Below are 16,213 nucleotides of genomic sequence, written 5' to 3'. Positions count from 1 at the left end.
CAAAGGAAATATGCCTGCTCCTCTTAGAGGGCAATGGAAATAAGATAAAATCGCCATCCCCAACTTGTTCCCATCAACTTCTTCATTAATTCGGTCCTTTTACTAATTTATGCCATGTTAATGAGCAAAGACAAGGTTGCATTCAAGGTGAGGCACAATAATTGCTTAAGGTTTTTGTTCTCCATATTTCTAAGTTCATCAACTCACCTCCAAACGGACTCCTTGCATCTATATCAGACCTCTTGGATGTTGAGAAAAAATGTTTTCTAGTCCATGTCGCTGGTTGAAAGATCAAAATCATTGCATGACAAAGGCACTAAACTGTAACTCATGAAGGGCAAAGACATTTCGGACCTCTTAGAAGGCAAAGGAAGTAGCGAAGGAAGTGAGGTTGCTCCTGGGCAAAGGAAGTGAGGTCGCTCTTGTCAGAGGGCAAAGGAAATTTTCCTATACTTAGCCAAATTTTGCCCATGCGACTTGCTTTTCCATAAAGTGTAATTAGACCTCTTGGATGGCAAAGGAAATCTCTATATTTAGTGAAATTTCATCCAAGGGATTCACCTCAAACCTTGTCACTTACGTTGTTCAATTGACCTTCATCTGACATCACCTCATCTCACATCTCACATATTGCTTCTATGAGGTCAAAGGAAGTGCTGCCAATGCCAAGGAAGGGCAAAGGAAGTCACTGTCAGTGCCATTGAAGAGCAAAGGAAATTTTCCTATACTTAGTCAAATTTCGCCCAAGACACCTCATCTCACATCTCACAAGCCAATGATGATGATCAAATGGAATGATCATCATGTAATCATTAATTTACTAAGCTTTGACAACTAACTAATTTCACTTAATCAAGAGAGAGAGAGACTTGACTTGATTTCCTCCTGGACACCTGAGAAACTACAACTCTTACAAATGAAAGGCTAATAGCAAAGACATGACAACTATCCTAGAAAGCAGAAAAAAGTGGGGTCCCCATTTGCAATGGGGCGATGTGTGAATACATCACATTTAAGACTAATACATCACAACAACTAACATTTTCACTTGTGAGAAGGGTGTTTATGCTGATTTGGCATACGCCAGCTCATTTTGGATCTTATGTTCGGTCCATTTCCTGGATATCTACTTATGAAGTGCTTTTGAATCCAAGGTTGTTCCTCACCGGCTTTATGATTTGGTTAGGACTTGTACTTGACTTGGAAGGGAATTACTTTATGTGTCTTGATACCGACATCTTTCGAATACTATATTTTACACTTAAATCAATTTTCTCTAAGTCATTGTGGTTTCTTAGGTGAAGTTGTGGCTAGTGAAAAATCTAAAATCCCGTTTCAGCACCACTGTAATCCTCAAACCCAAGTGAGCTTCAATGCTTACGAGCCAAACTGGTTAATTGTGGACAATATGAGAAAAGAAAGCAATATCTTGAGAAAAAAAAATGTGAAAGAAAAGAAAAATCAAGAAAAAGAAAAAAATGATTGAAAATGAAATATCAAAGTGTTTGGCTTTGGGAACATGCGAGTAACTCCGTTGGGGCTATGGACGCCTGACAGTGGGGCAATATTCGTGAGATTATAGTGATAACCTCACCAGGGCTATAGACGTTCATTGGCAGCGAGGCTCTATCTAGGATGCTTATGGAGTATGGATAAATCATGTAGCTAGTCACATCGGAACCTGAGTAGTCGCAATGTTCTTATGAGTCAGAATGAATACATTTGCACACACATAGGTAATCAAAGACTAGGTGCCTTGTCCAGTTTGGGATTCCTCTTTCATTTTGAGTATGTTTTCTAGTCTTTTGATAGGTTGGGTCGAATTTTCTAGAGGTTCTAAGTGTGGATTGAGTCTTTATCTTTGAAATGTTCAGGAACATTTAATCTATGTGGCGCTAGATGTTGTGACGTTTTCACACATCGCCCCATTGCATATGGGGAACCCCACTTTTTCGCTTTCTAGGTTAGTTGTCTTAGCTTAGTTTTTGGTAGTTGTCGAGTCTTTGCTATCAACCTTTTGTTTGTAGTTGCTTAGGAGCTGATTAAGTCTCTTTCTTAAAGATGAAGTGAGGTTCAACACTTCCTTTGCCCTCCTAATCCTTTGACTTGCTTCTCCCAGAATTGTCAGTGGGTGCCCAAACCCGATCAACCCTCATTTCCATTCCCTTTGTACTCCCATCTCCTACCTTTACCTTCCCCCACTACCACTTCCATCTCTTTCGACTTCCTCTACCTCGCTACCTTCCTACATCCCTTATCCCTCCATCTTCTTTCATCACCTACCCTTCTACCTCACCCTCATCTTCACCTACCTTCACTTATACCTTCACCTACCTAACCCTCTTCCCATCCTAGCTTGCATCCCTTATACCTCCCACTCCACTTTACTCCCCAACATATCCTAACTCCTTCCATTACCCCTTATACCTCCCACATCCCTAATCTACCTTATCCCACGTATGTCCTACCCTTCCTACATCCCCACATCCATATCCCTTATGTCTCCCTTTCCTCCATCCAACATCCTCTTCTTCCCTTCCTCACGTGGCACTTTGCCTACTATTCTTCACTTCCACATCCCACTTCACCTCACATTCTTCTCCCTCTCTACCGTATCATTGTTTGGCCCCACAAACTTTAAAAATGGAAATTTTAAAATTTTTCACATGGCTTGCCGTATCATTGCTTGGGCCCCACCAAAACTGGAGAGTGAAAGAAAATGTTTTTTTTTCACATTCCTCCATCCTTATTGCCACCATATCCCCTTCACTATCACACCTTTCTCCTCCCTTTTCACACCCGTGGCATATTTGAGCCCCGCTAAAACTCTAGGATGGAGGGTATAAAGCATTTCACTTTAATTTAATTCAAACTTACAAGGTCATATCTGCTAAAAAGGGATTCACATTGGAAGAACATTTTAATCACTGATTCGCTTCAAACGAGAGAAGATTTTCAAGCATCAATGAAGTGATTTATAAGAGATAAGCTGTGTAAGAGAAGACTCAAGTGGGCTGGTTCCTGTCAAAGAATTTTATCAGATCTCTGGGAAGTGATTAGACCTCATTCACCCTTCATTTAAATGCGATTTCCAGTGGATTAATTTCTCTGAATTTAGACCATAATCAGACCTAAGGACATGATTAATATGTATGAGGTTTTAATTCAAATTATGTCTCTTTGCAGGTAAATTGCAAACAAGGTGAAAATGGTACAAACGGAAAGCAAAATCCCGATCAGTCTTGGTGAAGAAGGGCAATGAACATTTGATCAGATAGAAGAGATTAATGCTCAGAATCAGACCTGGAACATGTAAGATCAGGCCTACAGGAGATTAAACCCAGACTTAGGAAGTGAGAATTTCAGATCTGTGGAAACAAGTAATTAAGCCTAAGATGTTGAAGGTCAAACCCAAATCAGAACATGGCTTAAGGCAAATTCCAAGGGCAGAGAATGATTTCACAGTTGCAGAAGTAAATAGAAACAACAGGATGCACATTTCAGATTACATCAATGAGCCTAAAAGGACCGATTTAGTTACTTGCAACCAAAACAATCAAAGTTGATCAAAATCTGATGGATTCATACAAAAGAAGCTATTGAAACCGATCTGGCCTAGGATACACATTTTTTGATCCTTTGGTAGACTGGTCTGTTGTTTTAAGGTTAATGGGTAGTGATGCTTGGATATTCTTGTAGTAAAGAGACGAACCTGGGCAAATGGAGCAAGAGTCTTCAGCATTTCTTGTGCCTTGACACAAGTGCAACCTTTCCTCGCTCATTGATATGGATGATTGGCATGAGGATTGGAGCCAAAGATCGAACTAATGAAGATTTGATGGGAACAAGCTGGAAGATAGCTATTTAAATATCACTTCGTTTACCATTCAAGAGGTCTGATTGCACTTCTAGTAAGAGGCAAGTCACATGGGCAAAATTTTGACTAGTAATAAGAAAATTTCCTTTGCCCGTCCAAAAGCCCGGCATCACTTCCTTTGCCCATCCAAAAACCCGAGCTAACTTCCATTGCTACTTGAAGGTCTGAAATTGCTTTCGTTCTTCACAACTTTCATCTTTTCAATTAGCGATGTGGTCTAGGAGACAAATTTTTGACATCTCAAGAGGTTTGACGAGTTCTTTTGAGGATGGATGGGTGATCTTGGGCATTTTTTTGGTGCTTCGCCTCAAATGCAACCTGACCTTTGATAATTATCACGGATGATTGGCATGAGAATTGGAGGCAGGGCTGAATGATGAAGACTTGATGGAGGCGAACTGGAAGGAAGCTATTAAAAGATGACTTCCATTGCCCCCTCAAAAAACCGGCCTCTTCCATTGCTCCTTCAAAATCCCGGCCTCACTTCAATTGCCCCATCCAAAAGCCCGGCCTCACTTCCTTTGCCCTCCTAAAAACCCGATTTGACTTCCTTTGAGGGTCAAAAAAACTCGAAATTCCTCTATATGATCATAAGAATGAATATCATTAGCGCCAAGGGTGTGATTTTTTTAAGTTTCAAGGAAAATGTTCATTTATGCAACCAAGTCGGCTTCCTAGAGGATGGGAATGAATTTTGTAAAATGTAATAAAGTCGGCCAAGGTGGATGAAGAGACACCACATCCCTTGAACGCCTATAAATGATAAGTTAATCATGTCATTTGATCATAATACCAAAGCAAATAATGTGCAGAGCAGTTATTTATATCTTCATAGTGCAGCAAAGTTGATTAAGAGTAAGGCGATTTCATCCATTCATCTTTAGCATCAGCGAACCCTGTCTACAATCAGCATCAGCAAGGAAAACTTTCTGGAGAGCGAGTTCAACCTCAACATCAGCAATCAGCTCTTAGAAGATGATAGCACAATAAAATCAGAGGTCCCTGTCTACAATCAGCATCAGCAAGGAAAACTTTCTGGACAGCGAGTTCAACCTCAACATCAGCAATCAGGTCTTAGAAGATGATAGCACAATAAAATCAGAGGTGAAGTGTATGATTGTAAGTGAATACAAAGGAAGCATAAACATGTGAGGTCAGAATTCAAGAACAAACGACTTCACCAAGAAATATCAATTCAGTTAACATGAAGGTCCCAAGGGTGCGGTGTCAAAAGATCAATCATCACATTGAGCAAGTGAGTAATGTTGAGTATAAAGATATATTACTCAATACTCATTTATGAGGATGAATCAAGTCTACAAGTGCAAGTTGAGGTGGCATCTTAGTCATCGCTCCACCAATCAAGAAGTTCCACATCAGTATGTCCAGATGCGATGCACTTGACTTACCCATGGAGGCACAAACTTTGAGCTACCTACCCTCATATTTCATTGGTTCACATTCAATATTGAACCTAAATGTAAATTTCTCATTGGTCAGACGGAGTTGTTTTAACAAACCCTGATTAGGGTTTTCATCTTGTAATCTTGGCTATTGATTGTGAATCAATCTGAGCCACTCATTTTAAAGAGAGCATTATATAAGGCTCACTCTCTTTCATTTTTAAAGAGTTAATAGTTAATAACAGGCTAATAGTTTAGAAATAGTTAATAGTTTGGCCATAGTGAATAGTTGATAGATAGTCAGCAGTTAGAATAGATTAGGAGAAGAAGAAATTGTTGCTAAGGCTTGTAAATGGATATACTCTTTTCATTGAAGATATGGTGAAATGTGTTATTTCAACAAGCTACATGGTTTCTACTTCTCATTTGCTTTCATGTTTATTAGATGAATGAATGGAATTGTGAATGATCAATGATGAAATTCATGTATCCATACCACTAGCGATTTGCTGATTGTAAGTTTGTCTTGTGTGGTCAACTGGAATTCTTAATGAGCTTAACTTCAATTGTTATTCACACTTCTATATGCATTTCTTTGATAGTGTTTTTGTAGTTGATAGTGATTTGAATATCACGTGCCTACCTTAGGAGAGCACACTAGCTTTGTAGAGTTGTTCGTTGATGATGAAACGAAGCTTAGTTGAATCGCATAAAATAGTTCACTGTCTCTTACATTCTTAGGAGTAGCATAGACTTCTCAAATCTTATTTCTTTTGCTCTTTTATAATTCTCCAAGCAAGTAGATAGAATCTAAGTTCCAACAACATCCAAACGTTCAGCATTCAAATATTCAACATAAGTTCCCTTGGATTACCAACAATCACATCAACCATTGAGCTTATCCATGAGTCAAGACTTGAGAGTAGAAACCTTGGAGTTGTCTCATTTGATCGCGAAGCATAGCATTTGAGAGACTTTATTCAAGAGAGGATAACATATTTTTGGTATTTTATTCTGTGTTTGATTGTGCCTAAAAAACACATCAACACACCTTTTTTCTATGTGCTGTCCCCATCCTTCTGCGTTGGCTCTACTATATACTTTTGTGTTACTTCTTCTCTCTCATTCATTAATGCATATTCCCATCAATCTACAATTGGTCATCCAAAAATGGTCGTTTCCCTTCCAATATTTATTGCCTTTTAATCTTTGCCCATGTCCGTTATTATTAATGATGCCTTCTCGTAAATTCTACCATTCCTTGCAATCTTATTAATGCCCTTCAAAATAGTGCAGAGAATCATTAACAACACCCTCAAAATAGTGTTGAGAATCATTAACTGCAGATGCTCTGCACCAGAAAGAAGAAATATGAAACCATTTTGAAGGAGGTGGTCGAGATATGGTGGACAAAGATCCACAAATGAAGAAAAACAGAGAAGAACCAAGCTAGCAAAGAAATATAGGAAGAATTCCAAGTAAATGTTGGAAGAGGAGGAAAAGGAAAAAAAGATTAATAGGTACATATCACATTGTAGGGCTATGATGCAAGTTATTTTTAACTTGAAAGAATAGTCCTACTACTTAACTCCATCTGTGACCTATACTTACAAACTTCTTACCTTGTGTGTTTGATGCAAGAGCATCTGGGTTCACAAGCAATCCTATATCACTAAAAGAATAATTTTCTTTTCATGTTCAAGTTTTCTTATTTTTTGGTGTAGGTTGGAGCTTCAAGAGAATATTTTGGTGTGGTGAAAGATCAAATATTTGTCTTATCAAACTTGGCTTTCATTTCAAAAATTGGAAGCAACTAGAGTGCCTAAAATGGAGGGAAAAACTAGTGATTTTTGAGGAAATAATTAAAGATGTCATATTCTAAATGAACATGAATTGGTTTATGTTTTTCGTCATTTTTCAAAGGAATTTACACCAGCAAGTTGTTAGATATAGTTTAGTAAGCTTGGATGCCATATTTGGAAGCGTTTAATGCGTAATTTCAAACTAGGTTGTCGGGTTTGCCCTTGGACCCCGCTGGTACGGGTCTTGGTTTGAATGGGTCTGTGGTTCGGGTCCGGTTCGAACTGGGTTCGACCAGGGTTGAAAAAACCCGGAGGTGGTTTGCCCTTGGTCGAACCCATTCGAACCTGGGTCGAACCTAGTCAAACCCGGGCGGACCTAGGTCGAACCCAGGTGGCTAGGCGGCTCAAAAAGGCAAAAAATATGCAAAGTTTAATTTTTTTTTGAATTCTGCCTTCTAAAAAGTGAAACTTATACCCTAAAAGTGACTTCTAAAACATTATATTCACTCATTTCAGCTCATTTGTGTTGCAAACAAAAGTTTTATGAGAGTAGGTTGAAGAAAGGGTGAACAAAATTTGGCTTCTAAGATCAAAGAGGAGGAGTTGAAGACTGATTTTTGAAGCTTCAACGAGTGTTGCAGCATCATTTCCATACATTTTCAAGCTTCCATTGGCTGCAAGAGGTAGGGTTTTTAACATTTTTTTCCAACTATTTTTGTTACACAAATTGTCAAACATGAAACTTGAATTTTTTTTTCATTATTTAGATTTTGCCTTTTAATATGTGTATATTATTTCTTGCCATAGGAACTAGATTGGCATCTACATCTTCCTCCATTGGCAATGAACAAATAATTGCAAAACAAAGAAATGATCCAAATTCTCCTTTATGGAAATATGTTGACATTATAAAACAACTTCTAGGAGGTGGGGGATTTTGTTGGAGATTCCAAGGATGTGGTATTGAACGTAATAGTTCATATTATCGGGTGGTAGGCCATCTGTGTGGAATAAAAGGAAGAGGCATTAAAAAATGCCCTGGAAAAGATGGTAAACCTATATCAGATGAGACAATGACGAATATATTAGGGAGCATGAGGCGGCAGAAGAGAGAGAAGCTCGTAAATTGAACCAAACTGCATCAAAGAAAAAAAAGGGAATGCAAGCCCCTTCTAATCCAAGTATTGTAGTAGAAGACCACCCCTTCTTTGCCACAAATGAACCTCAAATTGAACCACCCTTGACACGTAAAACAACAAAGGGGTCTGTAGAGACCGCATTCCAAAATGAGAGTAGAGACAGTGTTGACGAAGATATAAGGTGCATTTATGCAAATAGGTTGTCTTTCAATGTTGTTCGCTCCCCATATTGGAAGCAAACGATAAAAAGTGTTAATGAGGCTCCAAGAGGGTATAAGGGCCCTGGTTATGAGAAGGTACGTGGAACATTATTGGAGAAAGAGGTGAAGAGGGTTGAAGATACATTGAAACCCATAAGGGATTCATGGGTTGAGACAGATGTAACAATTGTTTTAGATGGGTGTAAAGATACTAAAAATCGTCCCTCGATCAATGTCATAGGGATGTCCTCTAAAGGGGCAATGTTTTTGAAAGCTGTGGATTGTGAGGGCTAAATAAAAGATGGCCAATTTATTGCATAAATTCTCATCTCCGTCATTGAGTCAGTGGGACCCCGCAATGTTGTCCAAGTAATAACGGACAATGCAAATAATTGTAGCTGCTGATTTTGTTGGTTGAGGAATGCTATGATCACTCAATCTTATGTTACAAAGGATTGGGCAAAAAATAAAATGGATCAGAGATGTGTATGCAGAGGTTCAGGACATCTAGATGTTCATCACAAACTACCACGTCTCAAGGGACTTTTAGAACCTATTCAAATTTGGAGCTATTGAAGGTAAGTGAAATAGTAAATTTTCTTCCATAAGCTTGTCCATTTGATGATTAAACTTTATATTGTTGAAAGTTGAAACACTGATACTTGAATATTTTGTCATTTTGATATTAAACTTGATGTATATCATGCTATTATGGTATCATCATGATGCTATGATTACAAGCTTATGTTTGTTTTGTTGTTTATATGATGCTATGATTACAAGCTTATGTTTATATGATGTTTATAATTTACATGTTTTTGTACTAACGAACCCAAACCGCTTTTCAAAATTTTTCCGTACTGGCGTATTGGGTTCTTCGAACCCGAACCAGTAACTTAGATTTCAAACATATATATAGAAGTTTTAAAAGACAATTGAAGAAAAATGAAAGGGCAGATTTGGGTGTCTCTTTGTGATCTCTCACAAGGGTTCTAATATCTATAAAATGCATCCTTCAATGGTATTAAGAGGCAGCAATCAATAGAAGCAAGATTGGAGAAAGAACTTGCAGGTTGCTTCATAGAATTGCATAAGAATGTTTGCAATTAGCTTGCCAGGGGGAGAAAGAGAGAAGAAGAGAGAAAAATTTGCACGTGTTTATGGTGTTGATGACAACCTTCAGAGCTGTAGAATGAAGATAAAAATCAGATTTCAAAAGTTGAGTCAAGCCAAGGTGTGAAGACACGAGGTTTTGGAGACTTGTAGGCATAAAGTGCTTAGAAACTTTGTAAAATTTCTGAATTTTATCTCTTGTTGAAATCGTCCACATATGTAATTGTTCATGAAGAGTTTTGTAATAAATAAATATTTCAAACTTTGTTTCAAATGTGTTTATGTGGGTGGGATGATATGTGAAGGCTGCAAGATTGGGTAGATTGAAATGGACCCAATCTTGATTGCATCACAATGAGTGCTAAGTGGAACATTCATACTCATAAGTGCTAACCCATGAAATGTGATTAAATGGAGTTTAAATCGAATATTATATAGTTGAATTTTGATAAAAACATCACATAACTTGTATCCTTTACCCCATAGAAACATAACAGCTATAAACAATAAGTATTTTGATATTTTGGACCTTTTGGTTTAGAGTCACATGGTAAATTTGTTCTGCCATGCTTAAGTAAGTCAAACCTCATGATCTTTGAATTATAGGAATCTAGTAGGCCTTCCCAAATAGTGAAATACATTTGTATGCCTTGGATCTTGTAGTAGCCAATTTTTTATCCAACATTCATTCAACTTGTTCTCATTTCTTTGGCATGTGCTTGGTCTAGTTATTGTCTTCCTTGTCATGTTGTTCATCATATGTCCTTACAAAGATTGAATATAGGTCAGCTACAATAAAATTAGAATTGATACACAAATCCTTTGCAAGGTAAATTACATAAGCATTGCCAATTATCCTCTTCATAGTTCTATGAGGCCCAATTTTCTAACGCTTTAATCTGTTCTTAAAACTTTTAAGATACCTCTCTTTGTGCAAATGTACCATGACCATTTCTCCTTCCTAGAATATTTTTTTCACCTCTATGCAAATCAGCATCTTTCATATCTTGTTCATCCATTGGCTACACTTTGTGCCTAAACTGCTGATATACCTCTTGAATTATCTTTACAAAATCTATAACATCTTGGTTAAATTGTGGGTTTGCTAGTTGATCAATTAGTCAACAAATCCTTCAAAATTTTAACCATACACAATTTGAAATGCAAATTACCTATAGATCCAATGATTTTGAAATTATAAGAAAATTAACTTTGGGATAGTACTGGATTCCATTGCCCAGAGTTGTCACCAAGTAAACACCTTGGTAGATCGCTTAAGTTCATATTTATCACCTCCATCCAACGATTAGTTTGGGAGTGGTGCTTTGAATCATATTGCTAGTTTCTTCCATAAGGTTCTCCAAGAGTGGCTTAAAATTTTATTGGCTTGGTCATTGGATATGGTTTTTGAAATACCATGTAATTGCACTGTCTTGAAAGAGTAAATGAGTGACTTTGATTGGCATCATTTGTCTTTTTACAATGTATATAGTGTGTCACCATAGAAAAATAATGTACCTCGGCAAAAAATGAATTGTTACCTATTTGAGTTTGGGGCTCTCATTTCTTCATATACAACCATCCAATTACTCATTACAAATAAAAAATGATACCTTCTACACAATGCATCACCTAGCACATTGGTTTTGTCACTCCTATGTTGCCCAACAAATGTATATGCTTGCAACAAAATGAAGTCTGCTTGGCATGTTTATGGGAAATTCTCGCCTAAAAGTTTTATATACTTCAAGGTTTGATTGCAAGTTATCAAAATCAATTCCTTATGTAGAAGATAATGCTTTACATATTTTAATGCTTGTACAATAACATAGGATTCCTTGTCATGAGTAGTTTTCATTCTAGCATCAGTCAATTTCTCATTGAAAAAGACCCCAAGTTTACCTTGGTGGCTTAACACTTTTTAGATAGCTACACTTGAAGCATCTCTATAGCAATAATTAGAGTTTTGGTGATCCTCCTAATTTTTTCAAAATTTATATTAGTTGCATTTATCTAGATAAAGAATTTCCTTCTTGTGCAACTAGTCAAGGTTGCACTTATACCCCAAAATTTTTAATGAAATTCTTATAAATGTTCAGTATTCCATGAAACTCCATAGCTCTATGAATCTTTGAGGTGTGGGTCAGTCATAAGTGACCTTAAGTTTTTTTTGGATCCATGCTGAATCCACCGATTGAAATAAGACTAGTTAGGTATACCAACTTATCTTTGCACTCTTTTCAAGGTTGATTAACAACATTTGAGTATATTTTACAAGTGCCAAAATTGTATTAGAATATTATCTTCAAAATGTCCTTCCCACTCATTTCTGAAACCCTATCATTGTTTTCAGCAGTAATTTCTTCGTTGCAGGCCTCTAGAATGCACAATTATTGTTGTAGCTTCACATAATATTAGACACTTCACTCTTGTTCTAGGTGATGCTTTTGGGAATGCTAGTGCCATTGGGCTCTCTTGGGTTTAGCTCAACCTGGATAATATCATTTTGCCTTCCATTAGCCAACTTTTATTGGTTGTTGGTGAGGGAGTGGATTGGGGTGGGCAATCTTGGTCTATGCTATGTGGCAATGGTTCATGGATTCCCTTTAATTCTTCTTACCTTAGTGTGAAAAAGCTTGGCCGATTTTCTTGTTCACACTTGTCGCCTATTATGGTTTGTGGGAAATATTTGATTGACAATGAAATTCTAATGCTCATCAAAATTTGGTATATAGATTTAATCAATTTTGTCCCCTCCTATGCTTTCATAAGTTGATTTTCATGTCTCAGAAGCCTCTTACTTAAGGAATGATTGAGTTTTTTCTTTGTGCTAGGCTATTTTTTATTGCGGGTTTTCAAACAGCAAAGGATATGGATTTGATGATGGACGATAGGTTATGGATGTGGAGTGAGCATTCTTTCGTTAAACCTTATGATCGAGTCTCACAATATTATCCTTGTTTGTGTGATGTTTCTCAATCCCCCTCTCCAATTCTAGGAAGATTCTTTCTTTTAGGATATTGGCAATGCTATTGGCCAATTTTTGAAGTTGTATTCAATCATGTCCAACATCGGCCACTCTATGTTTACCCCTATTTTGGTGGAGGATGTTGTCTTTATGTTTGAGGATGTTGCCTTTACGGTTGAGGATAGTCAATGAATTCAATTGCTTGACTATGAGAACCTACTAGACACCTTGCTTTTGATAGTCCTTGTTCTTGGTACAAGATTGTGGGCATAGCTACATGGTGGTGGAATGTTATGGATTTTTTTTTTTTTTTTTTTTTGACTCTCTAGTTGGCGAGTCTTCTTCTCTAGGTCCCCAATTCTAGATCACAATGTGATCTTGAATGTTCCTCTTGAGGTGTCTTCCCCTAGGAGTAATATTCATTGGTCCATATCAGAACTTTTCATTTTGATTTGATTTAAACATCTCCATGGTCTAATCCCTTTGTTTATAGATGTTGTGTAGCATATGACATCTTTGATTAGACATTCTTCCTCATTGTACAAGGTGACTATGGCAGTGGTGTTAGTTGAGGACTCCAACTTTCCGCAATTAGAGGGTTTAGATTATGGTTTTCCTTGATTATTATTCAAAGAAGGAAGAGACTTTTCCTAAATGTATTTTAAAATCCCATGCTCAGGTTAAGGGTGTGTGGATTTCAAGGACATGGTCAAACATAGTGTAGGTTTTCTCCAATGACAACTTAGTTACAACTATGTTATTGAATTACTTTTTTGGTAGTCATCGCATTGCTCATGTAAAAGGTTCTAGGGCCTTTCAAAACCTAATATTTACCCGTTAATAAAAAAACAATGTTTTTTCTCTAAGTGTGTCAAACACCACTCTCAAATGTTCTACATGCTCCTGCATGTTTCTTTTTAAAATCAATATATCATCAAATAAGCTATAACAAATTTTCTAATGCATGATCTAATTTTTTTATTTATTGTTCTCATGAAGGTAGTTGGAGCATTGGAGAATTTGAATATGAATATGATGGTATTCACTTTCAAGGTCAATCTTGGAGAATATTTGGCACCCAACAAATAATCTGATGTGTCCTCCATTCTTGGCAATGTATAACAATACTTCACACTGATTTTGTTAATGTTTTTAGAATCTAGACGTAACATCTAGTTCCAATAATTTAGTGATTTGTTTTCAAATTTCTTTCATTTTCTAGAGGACTCAACCAATAAGTAGCTTAATTTGAGAGTTTGGCACCAGAATTAGATCAGTTTGATGGGTAGTTGGGTAGTGCCTCTTAAAGGAGCTAATCTTGTGAACAAGATAGTTATCACTCCAATATCTATGAAAGATTGTTAAACATATAATTCATAATTTGTTTAAGAGATTTCTAACCACCATTATAATGTGTAAGTGGGATTCAATAAGACTTCCGTCGACAACCCATCCACATTATGGAGTACCTTGGGAGATCACATAAGGTGTCTCGAGCCTTTCCCTTTCCATCAAGCCCAAGAGCACGGAATGACACCCGCCATTCAGCCTCCTGGCCCCACCTGGGGTTGGTGTACCTGATGGGACTCAATGTGACTTGCATTTCTTAACATGTGTTTCATTCTCCCCTCCATAATGAGATGGTTGGTCAGATAAAGTATTAAGGAATCTTTACTACAAGATATTATGCACAATATTATAACAGCAATATATATTAACAACAATATGTTAATTACTTATGATGTTATATTATTATGTGTAAGACAAGATATCCAGATCAGAATTCTGTTCCTTATGCATCATACCAAATACTTGGAGATATATAAGTCTGCTGACTATTTGTATTAGTTCTGAAACTGCTTGTCTCCCCCTTGCTTGATTGATATGCTGTTCTAGTTATATATCCTCAAGAGACGGTGAAAGGTTGTTTCTTTATTCGGTCACAAACCTCTTAGGAGTAACGTCCCTACATATCTTTTGCCCGCCCCTTAATGAAATCGATTATTGTTATGCTCCTTAACAACCCATGCTTTGCCTCGACAAACCCGGGCATTATTCCTTGTAGATGGTGCACTGTATAATGGAAGAGAATCTTGTCTAGGCTGAGTGCTTATCCATTGAATTCTTCAATCTACTGTTGAGTTGACTTATATAAGGATAGCTTTATAATCTTATGCATCGATCTGCCTTATCATTACTGCTTATGAAGATAATTAGTGGCTTAATCTATCGACTCCCACAGAAAATCGCGAAGTCTTACAAATAAGACAATCTTCTGAATTATCTATATTTCAACTCATCGTAAGGACGGTGTGGAAGATGTAATTAAGGTAGGGGCATGACATTGTGGTAGAAACCCAAACCCCAACAATACATGCAATTTATGAACACTTGCAAAATAACCGATGCCAAGCTAATCCCCATTGTGCAAATGGTTTTTTCATATGATCATATTGAGAGGCATAGTAGTGTTTCTTCTCTTTTCGCCATAGAACTGGCATTGTTGACATTTCCTAACTATTTTATGACCGTCCAAGAAGAGATTTGTCCAATAATACCCCTCACAAAAATTATTTTTTACTGCCATGGTTTTTACTGAAAAGTGCCCTATTTCTTGTAAGCATCCATCAGCACTACATCATATAGAACCTTATTTTTATAGGAGCTAATGTTAAAGAGAACAAAACTAGACTTATATACAAGCACACTTTGATCTTTCTTCAACTAGGAAATCTTATATGGTTTCAATTTAGGAGTATAGGAAAGATTTAATCTTTGCACCATTTCAGTCCTTACTAAATTATCAGTTGAGCTGCCATTTACGAACTCTTAGAAGTTTGAGTACCTTTCCTTGACACTTGCATCTAGTCTAAAAATAGTTTTCTCCTCCAATCACTATTTAATATTTATAGATTGTTTGTTTCCCACCACCAAGTTTTTTTCCAACATTAAGTTCTCTCTAGTTTCAGCCTCTACTTCCACAACTTGTGGCTTTCCTTCTGTCTGCATTCATCAATCTGAAGTTTTAGGATTTAGTGGGCAGTTTTGAGGTATCTGAGTTTTATTTCACATGAAACATTTGGAGGACTTCCTGTATCCAAAATTTTGTTACTTTGTCCCCTACCTTTGAAACCATCGCTTCCTATGAAGTTGGGCTTCACATTTCCCTAAATATCTTTTCTTTTCATAGTTTTGGAGGAACTTGGGTGTTTTCCCTTATTCAGGTTATTGTTAACTTGTGTTGGTGTTGGAAATAAGTCACACCTGGACCGACGATGGACTGGTTTAAGAGGGGTCAGTAGCTCAGCGGTAGAGCACTCCAGTAGTGTATGGAAGGTCCTAGGTTCGAGTCCTAGCTGGTCCATGTCTCAACATGGTATCAGAGCCAGGTTCAGGCTAGGAGCCCCAAGCACACGAGAGGTGTGGCTTAAGGGGGGGGTGTTAGTGTTGGAAATAAGCCACACTCGGACCAACGATGGACTGGTCCAAGAGGGGCCATTAGCTCAGTGATTGAGCACTCCAACAGCGTATGGAAGGTCCTAGGTTCGAGTCCTAGCTGGTCCATGTCTCAACAACTTGTTTATTGATCTTTTGATATAATTTTTCCTCTACATTTAAGGCGTATTCATGTGTCTTCTACAATAGATACCTTGATTAAGGCAATCCCATCTTTAAGTTGAAACTTTAGTCTATTAACATACATAGTTGATG

At 37.3% G+C, this 16,213-nt stretch overlaps 1 non-coding gene across 1 annotated transcript; it reads left to right on the top strand.

The window, feature by feature from the left end:
• Positions 1 to 15,794: 15,794 nt before the first annotated feature.
• TRNAT-AGU (transfer RNA threonine (anticodon AGU)) lies at positions 15,795 to 15,866 on the top strand. The gene has a single exon. It is a non-coding gene; the product is annotated as a tRNA-Thr (tRNA).
• Positions 15,867 to 16,213: the final 347 nt, after the last annotated feature.

The sequence above is a fragment of the Cryptomeria japonica genome, chromosome 4, assembly GCF_030272615.1.
Source record: "Cryptomeria japonica chromosome 4, Sugi_1.0, whole genome shotgun sequence".
NCBI classification, from domain to species: Eukaryota; Viridiplantae; Streptophyta; class Pinopsida; order Cupressales; family Cupressaceae; genus Cryptomeria; species Cryptomeria japonica.
This window is presented reverse-complemented; position numbering and strand designations above follow the sequence as displayed.